This window comes from Mirounga leonina, unplaced genomic scaffold (genome assembly GCF_011800145.1).
Source record: "Mirounga leonina isolate KUSES-001 unplaced genomic scaffold, KU_Mleo_1.0 Mir_200, whole genome shotgun sequence".
NCBI classification, from domain to species: domain Eukaryota; kingdom Metazoa; phylum Chordata; class Mammalia; order Carnivora; family Phocidae; genus Mirounga; species Mirounga leonina.
This window is the reverse complement of record NW_023270503.1, coordinates 26,636,674-26,642,092: the sequence shown is the minus strand read 5'-3', so window position 1 is coordinate 26,642,092 and position 5,419 is coordinate 26,636,674.

Here is a 5,419-nt window from a genome sequence, read left to right as displayed (position 1 = left end):
TCCTTCCTTCCTTCCTTCCTTCCTTCCTTCCTTCCTTCCTTCCTTCCCCCCTTCCTCCCTTCCCTCATCATTATAAACAGTGTTGCAAGAACATCCTTGCCGATGTCTCTTTATGTACCTGTGTGAGTGAGTCTCTAGAGCAGTGGTTCTCAAAGTGTTTCCTGGGAACCTGGGAAGCTGTTAGAAATGCAAATTCTTCTGTCCTACCCCAGACTTACTAATTCCAAAACTCTGGGGGTGGGGCCCAGCAAATCTGTTTTTTGTTTTGTTTTGTTTTACAACTTTGTAAAAAAGTTCTGGGTATATATCCAAAGGAAATGAAGTCACTGTCTCAAAGAGATTATCTGCACTCCCATGTTCAATACAGCATTATTCACAATAGCCATGATATGGAAACAGATGTTTGTAGATATGGATAGCCGAATAAAGAAAAAAAAATATACAATAAAAGGGCAGAAAGAGAAGGCGATCTTTTTTTAAATTTTATTTATTTTATTTATTTGACAGAGAATGACACAGTGAGAGAGGGAACACAAGCTGGGGGAGTGGGAGAGGGAGAAGCAGGCTTCCTGCCGAGCAGGGAGCCCGAAATGGGGCTCGATCCCATGACTCTGAGACCATGACCTGAGCCGAAGGCAGACGCTTAACGGCTGAGCCACCCAGCTGCCCCAAGGCGATCTTTTTTTAAAAATTTATTTTATTTAAATTCAATTAGTTAACATATAGTGAGTGTATCATTAGTTCTAGATGTGAAGTTCAGTAATTCATCAGTTTTATATAACACCCAGTGCTCATTACAACATGTGCTCTCCTTAATGCCTGTTCCCTGTTACCCCATCCCCCATTCACCTCCCCTCCAGCAACCCTCAGTTTGTTTCCTATGATTAAGAGTCTCTTATGGTTTTTCTCCCTCTCTTATTTTGTCTTATTTTATTTTTCCCTCCCTTCCCCTATGATCCTCTGTTTTGTTTCTTAAATTCCACATGAGTGAAACCATATGATAATTGTTCTTTTCTGATTGACTTATTTCATTCAGCATAATACCCTTCAGTTCCATCCATGTCAATGTAAACTATAAGATTTCATCAAAAAGAAGGCAATCTTGTCATTTGTGATAATGTGAACGGAACCTGGAGGACATTACGCTAAGTGAAACAAGCCAGACACAGAAAGACAAATATTGCATGGTCTCTCTTTCTATGTTTTAAACATTTTTTTTAAAAGATTTTTTTTATTTATTCATTTGAGAGAGAGAGATACAGAGAGAGAGAGAGCATGAGCAGGGGGAATTGCAGAGGGAGAGGGAGAAGCAGGGAGCCGGATGTGGGACTTGATCCCAGGACCCTGGGATCATGACCTGAGCCGAAGGCAGAGGCTTAACCATCTGAGCCACCCAGGCGCCCCTGTTTTAAACATTTTTTAAATTAAAAACACTTTTTTTGAGTATAGTTGACACACAATGTTACACACAATTTCTGCATGATCTGTCTTACATGTGAAATCTAAAAAAAAAGTTAAACTCATAAAGCAGAGAGGGACTGGGGGGTGAGGAAGATTGAGTGATGTTGGTCAAAGGGTGAAGTTTCAGTTATAGAGGATGAATATACTTTGGAGATCTAATATACAGTTTGGTAATGACAGTTAATAATACTGCATTGTATTTTTTGGAAATATTCTAAGAAGATAAATCTTAAATCTCAGCATGTACACACACACACACACCCAAAGGTAACCAAGTAGAGGTGATGGATAAGTTATTTAACTTGATTGTGGTGATCCTTCCACAATGTATGCATATGCATATAAAGCATCAAGTTGTACACCCAGCAATCTGTTTTCACTTTCAAATTTGAGAAGCACCATCAGACCTAGCAAATACTATCAATAAACGTGGGCATGATGGCATCTTGTTTTAGTCTGCAGCTTTTTTATTCCTAGTGAAATTAAGCATTTAAAAATCGTTTTTATTGGTCATTCAGGTTTCTTTTCTGTAAATTCAATTCCATAATCATGGAATGCCTACAATGTCCTAAAACTGTCCTAGGTGTTGGGCCAGGGGCGTGAGAGAAATGAAGACCTACTCTCAAGGAGCTTACTTTCAGGTGGGGAGACAGGCAGTAAAAAGAGTCAGACAAACATGACTGTGTCAAGTGGTAGGTACTAAGAAAAAAAATAAAACTGGGTGCTACAGACTGTGTCCCCCAAATTCTCACATTGAAATCCTAGCCCCCATTGTGATGGTATTGGGAAATGGGCCTTTGGGAGCTGATTAGTTCTGAGGGTGGAGCCTTCATGAATGGGGTTAGAGCCATTATAAACAGAGACCCCAGAGAGCTCCCTCACCCCTTCTGCCATGAGAAGACATAGAATACTGCTGCCTCTGAACCAGGAAGGGCGCCCTCACTAAACACTGAATGTGCAGGAGCCTTGATCTTGGACTTCCCAGCCTCTAGACTGTGGCAAATAGGTTTCTATTGTTTATAAAACCCAGTCTGTGGTGTTCTGCTACAGCAGCCTGAATGGACTAAGGCACTGGGCAATGGGACAGACAGGGATGGGGGATGAAGACTTTCAGATAGGCTGGTCAAGGCACTGAACGTCTGATGAAAAAAGGTAGGCTTTAGTTTATTTCTATTTAATTTTACTACTGACACATTTGGATTTATTTTAGAAGTCTTATTTTGTGCTATTAATCATGATTTTTTTTTTCTTTGCTTATTGCTTTCTCCTTTCCTGACATCTATTGGAATGATCTTGTTTTCTTGGTTGATATGTATTCTTAACTTTTAAATGGGCAAACTTAACACTATCTAATTCTAACTAATTCTCTCTTCCTGCTTATAAAACAAGGTGCAAAGAAGTTTTGATTTATCTTCTTTATTTTTTAAGTTTTACCTTGTTTTTACACTCCAAAATTTGGTCATTGTTACTATTATTTTTAGACTTTCCTTCATGTTTACTGGTTTGTTTGCTTACAATGCTTCTCGTACTTTCTTGCTCCTTTCTGGTTTTAATTTCTTGTTTTCTGACATACATTCTTTGGTAGTTCTTATGGAACCTGTAAGTGATAAGTTTTCTCAGTTATTGTGTGAAAACGTGTCTCCTTAGTGGTTCCTCCTGAATGATGGTTTAGTTCCGTGTGAAATTCCAATAGGCGACTATCTTCCTTCAGCATTTTGAAGATGTTATACCATTGTCTTTGGGTTTTGTTGTCGGCACTGAAAAGCATATTGTCAATCTAAGTGTGGTTCCATTTTGGTAATCCTTTTATTTATTTTTTTCCTCTCTTTGTTTCTAAGATCGTCTCTTTGTCTTTTTTTTTTTTAAAGATTTTATTTATTTATTTGACAGAGAGAGAGAGAACACAGCAGGGGGAGCAGGAGAGGAAGAAGCAGGCTTCCTGCTGAGCAGGAAGTCCAATGCGGGGCTCGATCCCAAGACCCTGGGATCATGACCTGAGCCGAAGGCAGACGCTTAACCAACTGAGCCACCAAGGCGCCCCTGTCTCTTTAAGTGTTGTCTTTAAGTGTTATGCTTCACTCTATTATGTCTAGGGGTGGTTTTGTTTTCCTAATTAGGATTGATGTGCTTCTTGAATTGATTCATGCCTTTCAACCCCAGTGGAAAATTCTCAGCCATTGTATTTTTTGAATATTACTTCTGTCCTATTCTATTTTCCACTTCTGAATTTTTTTAAAAGATTTTATTTATTTATTTATTTGTCAGATTGAGAGAGAGAGAGAACACACAAGCAGGGGGAATGGCAGGCAGAGGGAGAAGCAGGCTCCCTGCCGAGCAGAGAGCCCGACGCGGGACTCAATCCCAGGACTCTGGGATCATGACCAGAGCCGAAGGCAGCTGCTTAAACCAACTGAGTCACCCAGGCGTCCCTGAATTTCTTTTAAAAAAATAGCTTTATTGAAGTATAATTCATTTAACATAAATATAATCCACATACCACAAAATTCACCCATATAAAGTTTACAATTCAATGGCTTTTAATGTATTCATAGAGTTGTATAACCATTACCACAATGTTAGAACATTTCATAACTTCAAACAGACATCTTGTACCCATTATTCAGTAGTTGCTCCCTAGTACCCCCCCACTTCCGACCTAGGAGCCATGATGGTGTCTATAGATTTGCCTATCTTGGGCATTGCACATGAATGCAAACATACACTCTGTGGTATTTTTTGACTGGCTTCTTTTACATAGCATAATGTTTTAAATTTAAAGGCCAGTAAGAGACAGTTCAGCCTTTTTAAAAAAAATCTTGCTGTGACAATGAGCATACTTTTCTTTTTCTAGTTCACCTTTTCACTAAGGGTAACACTCTTTTGAGAGATATGGGTTTTTCCAGTAGTCTGAGCTCCAGCTCTGTCATATGGACTGAAGGTCTTGTCCCCTGTCCCTCATTTCTCCTTTACTATTTTCCAACGTAGACTCTTTTTACCAACTCTCTCTGTGACCTGGAGCAACTCGCTTCCTCTTTTGGGTCAACGTTTTCCCATTTGCAACATATTTGGGTGAGATGACCACTTGAGCCCTTGATGGCTCCAACATTCTAAGATTCTAGGCTTCATCAGACTCAGACACAATTTCCAGAACAGAAATTTTATCATCCTTTAGTTGTGTGGGAAGTCCATTCTTAGGACTCAGTGTGGCTCAGTGTGAGGTGATCTTAATACGTGATCTTGGATTATGGGCTGGCAGTCAATTGGCAGAACATTTTTCCAAGGGTTGCTCCTCTTGGCATTCTCTTTGCCTGAAGCTCATACCCACACCTCAATCACTTTATGAACTACAGGTTGTTTGATCCCATAGGAAGCTTGGTGTCCCTTCATCACTTCCTAATAGCTCTGCTTCAGAATTGGCAAAGTCAGCAGTTATCACAAAGGTGTGAATGCCAATCATGACAAAGCCTTTATTTCCAGAACAACAAGCTCAAGTGTAATTTAGTGATTATATTGGAATAGGAGCCTTACTTGGGTCCTTTTATGACTCTTTACTTCTTTAGAAGACTTGTAAGAATTTCCTTTTGGATTTTTTAATGTAAATTTTATTTCTTTTGCTTGTGTACAAGGAATAGATATGTTTTCAAAAAATCTGGGGAGAACAAAAGAGTACAGAGAAGGGGGAAAAAGCATTCAAAACTCTGCCATTTAAAAGCATCCAGTGTAGGGCACTTGGGTGGCTCAGTCGGTTGAGCATCCGACTCTTGGTTTCAGCTCAGGTCATGATCTCAGGGTCATGAGATCAAGCCCTGCATAGGGCTCTACACTCAGTGCGGAGTCTGCCTGGGATTCTTTCCCCCCTCCCTCTCCCTCCCCCTCTGTTCTTCCCTCTGCTCTCTCTCTCTAAAATAAATAAATAAATAAATAAATAAATAAATAAATAAATAAATAAATAAATAAA